The sequence below is a fragment of the Camelus bactrianus genome, chromosome 31, assembly GCF_048773025.1.
Source record: "Camelus bactrianus isolate YW-2024 breed Bactrian camel chromosome 31, ASM4877302v1, whole genome shotgun sequence".
NCBI classification, from domain to species: Eukaryota; Metazoa; Chordata; class Mammalia; order Artiodactyla; family Camelidae; genus Camelus; species Camelus bactrianus.
This window is the reverse complement of record NC_133569.1, coordinates 12,875,435-12,889,593: the sequence shown is the minus strand read 5'-3', so window position 1 is coordinate 12,889,593 and position 14,159 is coordinate 12,875,435. Positions and strand designations below refer to the sequence as shown.

At 40.5% G+C, this 14,159-nt stretch overlaps 1 protein-coding gene and 1 long non-coding RNA gene across 3 annotated transcripts in view; both read right to left on the bottom strand.

The window, feature by feature from the left end:
* Positions 1 to 14,159, bottom strand: part of GALNTL6 (polypeptide N-acetylgalactosaminyltransferase like 6) — a 790,170-nt gene that overhangs the window by 426,550 nt on the left and 349,461 nt on the right. The gene's annotated exons all lie outside the window — the stretch shown is intronic.
* On the bottom strand, positions 7,954 to 9,893 carry LOC123613735 (uncharacterized). Its single transcript, XR_006721171.2, has 3 exons — positions 9,796 to 9,893; positions 8,463 to 8,614; positions 7,954 to 8,261 (listed from the first exon to the last, which is right to left on the bottom strand). It is a non-coding gene; the product is annotated as an uncharacterized LOC123613735 (long non-coding RNA).

Here is a 14,159-nt window from a genome sequence, read left to right as displayed (position 1 = left end):
TCTGTGTTTCAGCAGACACATCCAGAAAGAGAAAAGGCACATAAAAAATGCTCACTATTGTTAATTATCAGAGAAATGTGAATCAAAACTACAGTGGGTGTCATCTCACACCAGTCAGAATGGCCATCATTAAAAAGACCACAAATGAAAAATGCTGGAGAGGCTGTGGAGAAAGGGGAACCCTCCTACACTGCTGGTGGGAATGTAGTTTGCTGCAGCCACTGTGGAGAACAGTATGGAGATTCCTCAAAAGACTAGGAATAGACTTACCATAGGACCCAGGAATCCCGCTCCTGGGCATAGATCCAAAGAGTGCTCTAATTCAAAAAGATACATACACCCTAATGTTCATAGCAGCACTATTTACAATAGCTAAAGTGTGAAAACAACCTAAATGTCCATTGATCCATTGACAGATGACTGGATAAAGAAGATGTGGTATATTTATACAATGGAATACTGCTCAGCCATAAAAAGGAATAAAATAATGTTGTTTGCAGCAACATGGATGGACCTGGAGATAACCATTCTAAATGAAGTAAGTCAGAAAGAGAAAGAAAAACAGCATTTGATATCATCTATATGTGGAATCTAAAATAATGACACAAATGAACTTATTTGCAAAACAGAAACAAACTCATACTCACAGACGCAGATAACAAATTCATGGTTACCAGGGGGAAAAGAGGGTGGGAAGGGATAAATTGGGAGTTCAGTATTTCCAGATACAAACTACTATATATAAAATAGATAAACAACAAGGTCCTACTGTACAGCACAGGGAACTATATTTAATATCTTGTAATAGCCTATAATGAAAAAGAATAGGAAAAGGAATACATACATATATGTATGTATAGCTGAATCACTATGCTGTACACCAGAGTTAACACAACATTTTAAACTGACTATACTTCAATTAAAAAAAATAAAAGCGAAAAGGCAATCCACACAATGGGAGAATGTACTTGTAAATTATATATTTGATATCACATTTGTATTCAGGCTTTGTTAAAATCACTATATTTCAACAATGAAAAAACCAAATTAAAAAAGCAAGGCTAGGATTTGAGTTTACATTTCCCCCAAACAAGATGAACAAAACGCCAGTGAGCACATGACAAAATGCTGAGCATCATTATTCACTAGGGAAACGCATTCACTAGGGAGACCCTCCCTAGGACACTCCTTCATGCCCTGTGGAATGACTCAAACCAGAAGAAGACAGATAGTAACCAGTGGGGGTACAGATGTGGACATGTGGGAATCCCCGTAAGTCACTGATAGTGTGGCAGGTCCTCAAATTGCTAAACATACATATGGCCCAGCAGCCTGCATCCTAAATCTATGTCCAAGAGCAAGGAAGACACATGCCCTCCTCATGACTGGCACAGGAATCTTCACAGCCGCGTGACCGATAATAACGGATGAACTGATACCCATCTGTGATGGACCCACACAGGGGAAAATTATTCATTCAGAAAAGGGAATGGAGTAGTTGTACATGCTACAGCAGGGGTGACATTCCAAACATCATGATAAAGGAAAGAGGCCAGTCACAAAAACCACATACTTACATCTTTCTACTGACGTAAAACGTTCAGGAGAGGCAAAAACAGAGACACAAAAGACAGGTTACTGGTTACCAGGAGCTGGGGAGGGAAAAATGGGGAGTGATTTCCAATGGACACAGGGGTTTTGGGGGATGATGAAAACACTCTAAAATTGGATAGTGATGATGGGTGCACAACTCTGAATATTGTAAAACAAACAAACAAAAAACACCACTAACCTGTACACTTTAATGTGGCCCATTTTATACTATGTGAATTATCTATTAATAAAACTTTCATTTAAAAAGATAAAAGGAAGTAATTGTAAAGGAAATAAATAATCAATTGTGTTTTATCCAAAGCACGGATCTCAGCTTCTTTGTCCAAAATTGGTAGAGAAAACAACAAAAAAAAATGATAAAAATAAGGAATAATATACAATAATATACAATAATTTACAGAAGTTTATTCAACTTCCCTTTACATTACTGTTCACATTAGGGTGACTTCGGCAAATTATATGAATTCATAAAGCCTGCCTAACAGAGGGCAGTTAAATTACATGTACAGTTCAAAGTATGACAGGAACGTGAACGGTTAAGATAACGTTCAGATTTGTTAGATTATCTCTTCAACGTAACTGTTATAAAAATGAATTTTCACACAAAGTTTACTCTCATTAACATTCTACTGCAAGAGGGAAAAGGAATAAACAATTTGACAAGTTGAAAATCAACAAAGAAACCAAAATTGCTTTAGGATGAGATGTTCTAAGTGTCCTCATTGTATAAAACAAAACAACAAAAAAAATTGGAATGTAACCATTTTAGACTATCATGTACTTCTCTTTCATGGCAAATTATATGGAATACATTTTAGAGATTCCAATTACATTTTTAAAGCTTTAAGGGAATAGCTTTTCTTTGTTCTGAAATCCCATTAAAATAGATTACTTATGTTAATTGATGCATATTAGAGAGTGTCAATGTTCTCATTTTTTCCCTACTAAACAAGTGTACATCTTTGCATAGTAAAAAAAAATATATATATATAAACTGTTACAAGCAAAATTCTACCAGAATAACATCCATCTTTTGCATATTGAATGGATTTAGATAAAGTCACCAAAAGAGCAACATTAAATATTTCATAAGTGATCTTTTCTAATTACATTGATGGAAATTAAACATCAGTTTTATCTAGTTCATAATGCAGGGTCTCTCAAACAGGGACATTTTTTAAACACCGTGGCTGAAAATATATATACTTGATAAATCAGTGTGTATGTAGTGTGCTTTCTTCACTTTGAATGTTACAAAATTAATAACTTAAGTCATCTCCAAGCATTAGGTTCCTATGATAAAAGAAAAAAACTTCTAGATTAGGAACTATCCATTACGACAGTTTTTATTGACTTGAATATAAAGTAAGAAAAAGCAATTCAATCAAACAGCTTTATGATTTAATTCAAAGGGTATTAATTTAAATTTCATCAAGTCACTGGTATTTCAGTAATCGCCTGTTTCTTTTTGTACAGTCTTTTTAAGATAAATGTACAATTGGTGTTACTTAATTAATTAACATTCCTTTTGTGCCAAATGTTTACAAACTGAACAGGTAACCTGTCATCCTTCCAGCACCCTGAGATGCTGGCAGCATTCTTATGGTCATTTTTGAGGACAATGAAATAGAATTTGAGTCAAGGTCTGTTCCGGCTCTTTTTTTTTCTTTGCCTTTTCCAAGCATCAGTCTGTATTCCCAAAATGTACTCAGTCCCTGGGAGTGCCACGTGCTTCTGCCACGTGGGGCAGGACTTATTCAAGAAGTGTAACTTCAGTATTACAACTGCACAGCAGAACACACAGCATACACTCAGGTGGCCCTTTTGGTCAAGGGTGACTGAAAAAGTCGTTCACAGCACTTGCAATAACCCTGTGCCTCTCTAAGGCCTTGGGAACTGTCATTATCAAACCATCTCTAGACCTATTTCTAGACCTGGCAGGGCAGGCGTACTTGAAAGCTATGAAAAGATATCTGATACTTAAGTGGTGTTTGTAAAACTAATGCAAGCCTTCCTGGTAATTTTATACCCATCGCATTTACAGACACCCTTGGCTGGTATTTTTTCCCCAAAATTTGATAATAAAAGATAAAATGATTTTTCAGATACATTTGGACTACCATTTAATGTCCTCAGCTAACACTGGAAAAAAAAAAAAAACCTAAAAATTGTATTATTTTGTATAACATTGATGACATTGACCAAATAGGTTACAAGTTTGGAGTTTTGTAAATTTCCATTAATCTTCTCAGACATATTAATGAGGCAAATACATATTTATGTCTCAGAGGATTAAATTTCTTCGGAAGAAAACATATACGTGTGAAGATTTACATAACATAACAAAACTATTAATTCAGGGAGACGTTGTCCTGGTCAATTTAGAAGCACAAAATGGGAAGTCTAGCTGTGTTAACAGGTCTGTTCAAAGATTTAGCGCAGTCCTTACCCTAATTTCTTGTATGTAAGTTAGGATATTGGAACATTTGTTTTTAAAACTAGCATTAAATAAAATTAATGCAGTTATATTTAATGACACACGGGGCACTGTTGTTTTACAAACTTAACTCAGTTTTCTCAATACAGATCATACGCAGAAATACAAACAGCACACACTTACCCCTTTATCAGTATCATCTCCAGAAAACCTGTCCATTCGTGGCTTCTTGGGGTAATAAATTATTCAGTAAATTTACCAAGGTCTAATGTGTGACTGAGCTGGGAAACTTCTACCCGGTTCTGCCAGATCCCAGCAAAAGGTTCCTGCAAACCACTGCGGGGGAGGACGTACAGATGAAACACTCACACCGCTACAGGCAGCTCTTTGCGGACCTGTAGCCGGGCCAGCGCAGGAGGAACGCGGGCCGCCTGCATCAGTCAGCCCGGACGACACAGGCCAGAGAGGTCAGAGACCGGGGCCGCCCGCACCAACCAAACTCTCCTCCCAGCCTTCATTTCCTCTCTTGCAATGAAACATATCCTCCCCAAAAGGCACATTAGGATTCGTGGGGTGTTCATTTCAAAGCCTAACTCTCAGAATCGAATTCTAATTCCTCAGTGGAGGCCACACAGAAGTCTTCCTGGACTGAGTGTGCACCTGAGAACTTCCCATCTCCTCTATTCACCTACACACGGTCGGCCATCAGCTCACATCTGAAGCTGGCACGGTGTTAGTAATTTTTTTAATCCTATTAAAAGTAGAAAATATTATATGTCTTATAAAAGAGATAATATAAAATATGTCAGATTACATCAAGATGTCAATTATAGATATATTTATTCACATTCTTAAATTGAAAAAGTTTAAATGCTTATAACTGCGGTTGTAGTTTGTATCTGTACACAAGTTGGCCAGATTTAAAAATCAAAATAGTAGGACAGCAGTCAGATCTGAAATTTTTATTGGAAATTCAAACTGAACCGGCATACTGTTTTTACTCCATCAACCAGACCTGTATAAAAACATTTATCAAAAAATGATACAGATGTAGTTTCCAGATGACCTTAAGTAATAAAGACACGCAATATGACCTTGAGTAATAACAAGTGGGGGGAAAAATGCGAAAATCTCCCATAAGCCGTAACAATCACCAAAACACATGCTGTCAAGTCATCTGCCTCAGACGCTCCACTGGCCGATTTTAAGTTGAAACAAACGCCGAGGAACTGCTGCCTTTCCGCAGTGCTCTAAGGCTGATGCTGGGTTTGACAGGGTCCGCATGTAACAAAGCTCTTAGTGGAAGTTCAAATTGTCTTCAATTACACCCCATGTCTAAAGGTGGGGCAGCCTGGCTTTTTAAGCTCTTAAAACATCTCGGATTTTTGTCAGGGTTACCAAATTAATAGGACTCTGTGAACTTTCGTCCTTACTGTAAAGTTAAAACTTAGAGGAATGTACTATTTACGTTCTGACTTTTTTTCCTTTTAAGATTCCCCACGTTAGGGTTGGAGATGAGCTCACAGGTTGATGTGTAAGAAGGAACTTGAAGAGGAGGACAAGGACTGAAGCTGGAGTTCGCTGCAGCTCCGAGGGCTGAGGATACCTGGGTCTCTGATTTCAGAAATGGAGTGGGACTTTTTCATTTATTTATGATTTATTTACTTATTTAACACATATTAATTGAACATCTACTCTTCTGTATTCTAGGCCCTGGGGAAATAGTAGTGAGAATCCAGATGACTGTGTCCACCGAGGAGAGAGGCCATACATATGCTGCTTTAATTAGAATAAAAGTTGTTTTAAAATTTTAAAATTCCCATGTTTCTTTTTCATATATGTGAATTATTATATTATATTTATATATAACATGTTTTATGTGGAGAAATATATATCTATATCTATATCTATATCTATATAAATTTATCCTACTCTGTCCATTAGTTGAACATTCTTACTGTATCTTTTTAGTTTCATTCTGATTAGGGGATAAGCAGATAAGAAATATATTCCTCTATACACTTTTTATTTAAAACTCTGAATCTTTGCCTATAGCCTTGGATCAAATATATTCAACATCTGTTTCTTTTCCCATCCATGCCATCCTGCCACTGAGACACGGTGTCAAAGGGAAAAATGCTACCTTTTTTCACATACGAATAGATTTATACTCTTGGAATTCAAAATTCCTAGAGATCAGAGAGTTTTTCGATCAAAATAAATAGAATTTATTTTGCACTTAACCTAAGACTCTTCTGACATTGTGCATGGACAAGTGCTGAGCCTAATTTTATTAATTCTATTATTTCCTGCTCTCCTGAAATTCTCTTATCTTGGAAACATTAAGCAACATTAATACCACATCGTAAATTACTTACAAACACTTTAACATGATGATAACCTCAGATTATGAGCTTGTAACATTTGGAAATAATTGTTGCCAAGAGGCAGTTTGTTCCCGGAAGCTCTATTATCTCTGGCCGAGGTCAGTATTATGCAGCAGCAAAGTTTTCTATTTTGTGGAATCTTTCACGTGTTTTTTTCCTGGAGGTACTGGGGGTGGAACCCAGGACCTTGTGCGTGCTGAGCACGTGCTCTACCCCTGAGCTACTTACTCCTCCTTCCTGAATCTTTCAATCACTATGATTAATTAAAGGAAGTGAAGACACAAACTCTAACACTGGAACCTATTTTTCGTATGTTTACTTTTGAAGAAATGAATGGGTTCTACTTCCAGGGATAAGCAAATGGGTGAACATACAGACTGGTTTGACCCCCAATGATGTTATAACTATGATGCAGACTCAGAAGAAAGCAAACAGGATGGCTCTCTTCTTCCAAGGGCTCATGAGCCAGTAGTGGGGATGGATATACGTTTACATCCAAATAATATGGAATTGCAAGGACACTGACTCAGAATATTACGGTAGTAAAGAGAAAGAATTCCAAAGGTGGTTGCCAACGACTGTCACAGGCTTTCTGGGCCAAGCTCTGTCTAAGTATTTTAGATGTGGTCACTTTAATTCTCATAACCACCCAGTGAGATGGGGGCTATTATTACCCTCATTTTCTGTTGGGGAAATTGAGTCATAGGATTTCACTGTTGTTGTCATTTGTTTGTTTGTTTTGAAGCAATCTTTTCAAGCCCTCCCAGTTAGTGAGTGGCGAAGCCTGACGTGGGAGGGTTTCAAGGAAAGTGGGCTGAAGACACTCTTCGAGTCTTTTTTAAAAAAGGTTTTGTTTGTTTTATTTCATTTTTTGTTTGTAATTAGGTAATTAGGTTCACTTATTTACTTACTTTTAAAATGGAGGCCCTGGGGATTGAACCCAGGACCCTGTGCATGCTAAGCACAGGCTCTACCACTGAGTATACCCTCCCCTTGTTCTAGGAGTCTTAAAAGATTAGTTAGAATAAGGGACATGGAAGCAAGGGAAGTGTTATGGAGATACAATTCAGGTAGACAAAACACCACAGGGGTGATAGATAAATGCCGTGCGCAGGGAAAAGTTGCCATCTTGGTTTTGCAACGGCAACAACTGGAAGATGGGGTTTGGAGAAAGATGAGCAGAGAGCTCCTCAACCCAGGGCCTCCTGAGCAGGAGTGGACTCTGATTGCCACGTCAGGGTGGGGCCTCCAGGAATCAAAGGGTAACTTTAAAAAGAGGTAACGTGGACCATTTTCCTTGTTACAAAGATCATTTTGATAATGGGTGAAGCATTTGAGTGGGACAGAACTGGAGGCAGAGTAACAAGTAAGAAGGGCATTTCAGCTGGTGAATTTAGCTACCTGGAGTGGGGTTAGGAGAGGAGGTGACTTGACAAGTACCCAGGAGGCCCACTTGGCAAGATCTGTTCCCTGACTGGATGTGGGATGCAAGGAACAAAGGACTCATCAGAAAAATTCTCAGGAAGAATGATGTCATATATTTAGAAGGAAGAGTTAAAACTGGGAGAGTTTAGATGCCCTGATGTTGAAATATCTGTGCATCATTTAGACCTAGAAGTCCAGAAGTTTGTTGAACGTTCAAGTCAGATGGAAGAGAAGAGTTTAACTGTGTAGAAGGTGGGAACCGATCACTCCCGGGTATCGCACACGGTGGCTTGAGCTGTGGGTGGTGAGTGGAACCCTCAGGACAAGCAAAGTTCAAGGAGAATGTAGAGGAAGGAATGTCCATGGAAAATCCCAAGAAAGGATTATAAAAGCATCCCCTGGATAAGAAGGATAGATAAAATTATGTCAAATGAAGCAGAGACGTCTGACATTAAACTATTAGTACATAATTAAATGAACGCATTTTGTTTCCCCAAATAAAATTATTTATTTAATCAAAATAAGTAATTAAACTGAATTATAAAATAATTTACTTAGATTATTCAATTAATCATTAAATCCTCATACAAGGAGCTCACCGGATTCTGTAATATTCAAAATCATGATTTTCGATGGTAGTTGAACAACTTCAGAATCATCTTTATGAAATTGTGGGGACACCAGAGGCCTCCGGAGACAGTGTTTGTCCTTCGTAAATATTTAGGGGATCCCTCCACCACTTGTGTCCCAACTACTTGAAGGCAATAGTTTTAAAGGAAGAAACAATGACTTGTTGACTAATGTTGAATCAGCTCTCATGTGTACATATTAATTCTGTACTCAGAATCACTGGAGATAGAATTACAAGTCCTCTGGTCCAAGGTCAGCCTTTTATAGCAAAAGCAGCAACAGGCTTGTCTAAGTGTACCGAGTGCTTCCTTTGTACCCAGCCCAGTTCTAATTGCTCTGCAAGCAGAAACCCGATCTCCCAATGAGCATATGACAAGTGAGACAAGAGCCTGTTCGTGGTGACGACGTCAGTGAGCCACAGCTCATACCGGGAGCGCGGCCTGCGCCGCCCACCTAACCACCGGCACTCCCGGCGGGGGAGGGCAGGGAGGGACACCTGCTGGTCTGACTGGTTGGTTACCAGGGTGGAGCACAGCCCAGGGCCCTTCCTCAAAGACCCTGCCCCACTGTCCACCCCTCCTGGCTCAGTGTCGACAAAATCAGAGAATTAGCCACATTTTCAGACACTGGAAAGAACAGAAACGAACAGAACATGCTGATATTATTCATCATGCACTATCCTGGCAAATGCTTATTCTGGGTTCATTTTTCAGACCATGTACGGAACCCTAATCTGGAAGCATTTCCTCAGTCCCAGCGGGGATGAAGCCCAGCATGAATGCAGGGACGGTGGCAGCTCTGGGCACGATGGATTTCAGTTCCGTGTGTTAGAGCCGGCAGAGAGCTAGATGTGAGCAGAGAAAGGGGGGGGCACAGGCCAAATGGCAGAAACACACATCTTGTGAACAACAGGGGTCCTTGAGCAGACAGAGGAAAGCAGGAATCTCCAAACTGATAAGAAATCACACTTTTTTGGGGGTGACAAATGTCCTCCAGGTCAACAAAGAAAGGTGGGAAAAGGCAGGAATCTCCAGTGTCCAAATGTCACCTTTTGCTCATTATGCCCTCATTTCAATAAAACCAGCCTTGCGGATTAAAAGTACACATCATATACCGATGCTGGGACACTTTCAATCCAGATTAAATACGGACAAAAAGCCCTCCTCCCCACGGGAAGGTGGAGCTGGGATGGAAATCAGGGAATAGGACCCAAAGCCCCTCCCTCCCCCGTGAATATCCCGCCCATTCATTTCTACACCCTATGGGAACAACTTGCCAAAGAAACTCAGGGCAGCCGCCCACCTGAGCCTGCCTGCTCCCTCCTTCAGAGTGTGCTGTCCATCGCTCAGTAAATCCTCACTTTATCTTCTTGACCTCTGTGTCTGTCTCTGAATCCTTTCTGCAATGAAACAAGAACCTACTTTTCCGTAACACAGTGTAGATCTTCCCCGATCCTAAAATAGAAAGTGACTTAAAGAATTTGAAAATAGCATCTGCCCTGTCTGTTACTAGTGATGGATGCTGTGTAATCAATGACTCTCACCAGAAAAGAGCCTCCCCTGACTACATCATCAGAAGCTCTCAACCTACAGTGCTAAGGGATTTGAGTTCACTATAAAGTATTAACTATTCTGGAGTACAGACTACGAGAGTTTTCCCTCAAATTAGCAAAACAGATTACCCTTTTGAATTCTGAAGGACGTAAAAATAAATTTTAGAGCTATTATGAGGCCAACACTCCTACAACTTGAAACATATGCTGGATGTGACACCTTCACTTGCTGAATTATTTCATACACTGTCCCCAGTCATCAGGTGTCAACACATTAAACTATGGTGTGTATTCACCGCTTTCAATCACAAGGAGAGACGGGGAAGAAAATCAGACAACAGGCTGAAGATACTGAATGCAAACTTCTATTCAGGGCTTGAAAGTAAGTGCCTCTGGTCTGCAGGAGAGTTCAGTCTTTGATACCCGGATTTGAGCTGAATTATGACACACAGATTTGCCTTTTGCATAACAGTCTGATATGAAGGAACTGCATCTTAATTGAAAATATTCACTTCAAGTCTCTTTCAAGCTCTACCTACCAGTAATATGTTACATTTTTTACCAAGAGCAGAGCCACCATGGGCTGTGCTGAAGTAGGTCACACAGTCGAGTGTGATGGTCTTTTTCTTTTTCTTTAGTCCCCCTCCTTTTCCTGTCCTAAGTGGCTCTACCTCATGGCTTCCCTTTGCTTCATGGTTCAGTTCTAGGAATTCATCGTCAGATCCCCAATACCCAGCACACGTGTCCTCATTACAACTCAGCAGTGATGCTCATTATGTAGGAAGGAGTTTTCTGTACCCTAGAAATTAAGAGATGGCAAGGGCTCCTTTAAGTTTTCTGACTAACAATACAGAATTACAGGACACACTGATAATCTGTTGTGCCGCCACAGATGAGTATGTCGTTTCCAGGATACCACGTGGCTGCAATCAAGGCAGCCATCGTTAAGCAGCCCTTACCACTTGCCAGTTATGGGACAGCACTCCGCAGGACGAGGGTACACACCTTGGAAAACATCGTGAGCTTAAACTTTCCTTATCTCCTTTTAAGCTCACTGCCTGCTGCTTAGAAGTTACAGATATTTAAACGCAGATCTGGTTTTTCCTGAATCTTTGCCCAACAGAATGACTTCTCCTTTGGGTTCATACATTCCTTTTGCAGTGAGGGACCTACGGGGTTTTATGAGCTGATCATGCTGCCTACGGTCTTAAGTCAGTCATCAGGACAGGCTCTCTTCAGGGCTTCCTACTGATGCAGAGGAACCTTGAGCAAAAGGAAAACATACAAGACTAAGGCTAGTAAAAAAAAAAAAAAAAAAAAAAAGCACATTCAGAGATGCCCAGTAGCTCAGCACACCAGCAAGAGTCATCTTAGGAGGGCTTCTGGGACTCAGGGCAGATACTGGTACGCAGGCATGTCTCAGCTCTCCTGGAGAAGTGTGACAAAGCGGCTTAGCAGGGGAGCAGACAGAGAGGCCGCGTGGGGCCATGCAACCTGGGGTAACCCCGGATGCTGACACGAGTGCCCTAGGAGAGCCAGACCCCCCGCACCTGGGGGACCCAAGGGGACCTTTGGCCCATTGAGTCTTGTGGGATATTACATTAGGGTCACTCTGGGGAGAGGGGAAGGAAACGCCAGTTCTAAGGGAATCTGAGCTCGGAAGTCATAACCTCCAGAATGATGTCGGACTGCAGTTTAACAGACCTGTGCTAACTTGGAGGGCTTAACATTACTACGAGAATTGCTGTGAGTATTGCTGCGAGTACTGCTGCGAGTACTGCTGCAAGTACTGCTGCGAGTACTGCTGTGAGTACGGCTGTGAGGACTGCTGTGAGTACTGCTGTGAGTACTGCTGTTGAGTACTGCTAGGAGCATCACTATTGCCGAGGAAGGAGTATTACTTAAGCATTGATGCGACTACTTGAGAATGTTTCCAAAGCTCAAGACCAAGTGCACTGAACTTTGGAATCCGAAATGTGCCTTTTTATGTACACAGACACTGCACTGATCTGAGTCCAGGCTTGGGAAGTTATTTCCTTCATCATCATTTTGTGACGATTATTCACGGTGAAGAGATCAATTTTGTAATTTCTCCAAGCACGCTGTGAGTTTTTAGACGTTCAAGCATGCACTTACTGGAAGCAGTCACGGATAATCCTGCTTTCTTCTCTCTATATTGAGAGACTTACTTTTTCCCTAACCTTTCAGTTTAGAGACAATTTTTTTGAAAGTGAAAAAAAAAAAAAAGAAATAGTGAAATTGTGTCACTGCTTCTGTAATCTAGCATCACATCAGTCCTTCCTGAGGTCCCCAGGTCCGAGCGGCAGAGCAGGGACTTCGGGTCCAAGACTGTTTCTAGCACCAGGCTGCAGTACACTTCTCTCTGTCCCATGAGTCTATAATTCTATAATACTCGTAATACAGTAAAATGAACAAATACCTCCCTTTCTTAGTAGGGACTTTGGTTTATTTCTAAGAAGCAGTGTTTCAACTCAGCAAAACTAGAGGGGGTAAAAAAGTACCCAATCTGAAAAAAAGAAACTGCTTACATTTTATTTCAAACCCAAAGTGTATCTCCATTAGGTTGGAGGTAACATCAATTATCCTGCAGAAATACAATATGCAAAAATCAAAATGATAAGTTATAGAGCTTACGTTGATTCAAGACATACAATCAAGCTTTCTTTGGTCACTGTCCCACTACAACGTTGGGGTCAGAGTTTCCTGGGCTATGAAGCAACCACTAGTTCTCCAAGCAGCTTGCAAATATATATCCCATACAGAGACCTTCATCTGGGTTATAGGATATAAGGCAGAAAAAAATGGAAAAATCAATGATATGTGTCTATTTAGTATTCGATCCAATGCTAGGTATTTGCCCCGTCACCCCCACGCCATCACCCCCAGCCCAGCTCCTCTCTGTCCCAGAAAGACTCTCATTTTCTGGGCATATTTCATACCAGGGTGGCCCCAGGCAATCTCAACAGTGTTTTGGTTTCTGTGAAGCGAGGCAGCCTTGTTAGGTTGCTTACATTTGGAGCAATGCATCCAGAATAGAGACAGAATCAGATGCCCTAAAGGGACCAGCCTCAAACCCACTCCCTTACCGCAATAGAGCCTGCCTGAAATCAGCGTGGGAAGCCACAGGAAACAGATCTCTGTTTTATGCCTCACTTTATTACTGGATGAGCCTTTCAGAACGTTAGAAACACTGGTTTTCCCGGAAGGAAGGCCCTGATGGGCCCCCACGGGGCCAGAAGGCCATTGGGGACACTGGAATCTGTGTGTTCCAGTCATTACTTTTTGTCTGAATTCAGCATTCTAACACGTGTGTGGACACAGTGAAATGAGGGTTTCTATTAACGATCCTGAACCCAGGGCGAAAATGGGAAATAAATTAGATTCAATTATCTAGACTGTCTATATAATTGTACTCCAGTGTTATAAAACTGAAGACAGTTATCAGAATGGTAGCCGTCTGAGAAAACTACAGAGCATAAAACCCGTCCATCTGACGTGAATCTAGCATTTACCTAAACATACCAAGTTGACCCAGTGTGTGATCTGGGAGGTCGCCTCTCTGGGTCTTCATTTATCCATCTATAAAATGTTCACCTGCACCAGGTAACCTGTAAGTCCCTTCCTTTCAGAGATCCTACCAGTCTAACATGGAATTGTTCCTCAGTTGACAAAAAACACTTAATTCTTAGAAGAAGAATTCTGCAAAAATGTGTTTCGTCAATACCGTCGCATTTGATGTTCAAAACTTGTGAGCTTCTCAAAAACCTTGACTGATAAAAGGTTGATCCGTTTCTAGGTAAGTGTTTTAATTCAAGATAAAGGAGGAAATACTTGGGGTTTTTTTGCATTGTGTCAATGCAGGGATTTTTTTTGTTTGTTTTAATTAGGAGCAGATGGCTATTTAGGTATCAAGAAGAATTGCTGGAAATACTGAACGTTTTATTATTAAAGCTCATGAGCTGAGGTTTGCTGACAAGAGAAATAATCACACACCATAACTTTTTATTTCATCAGAGAAAGTCGTGCCTCCCCGAGATCTGAGAGCCAGGATCCATGAAATGGTTTCATAACAAGGGACAACCTCCTCCAGAGA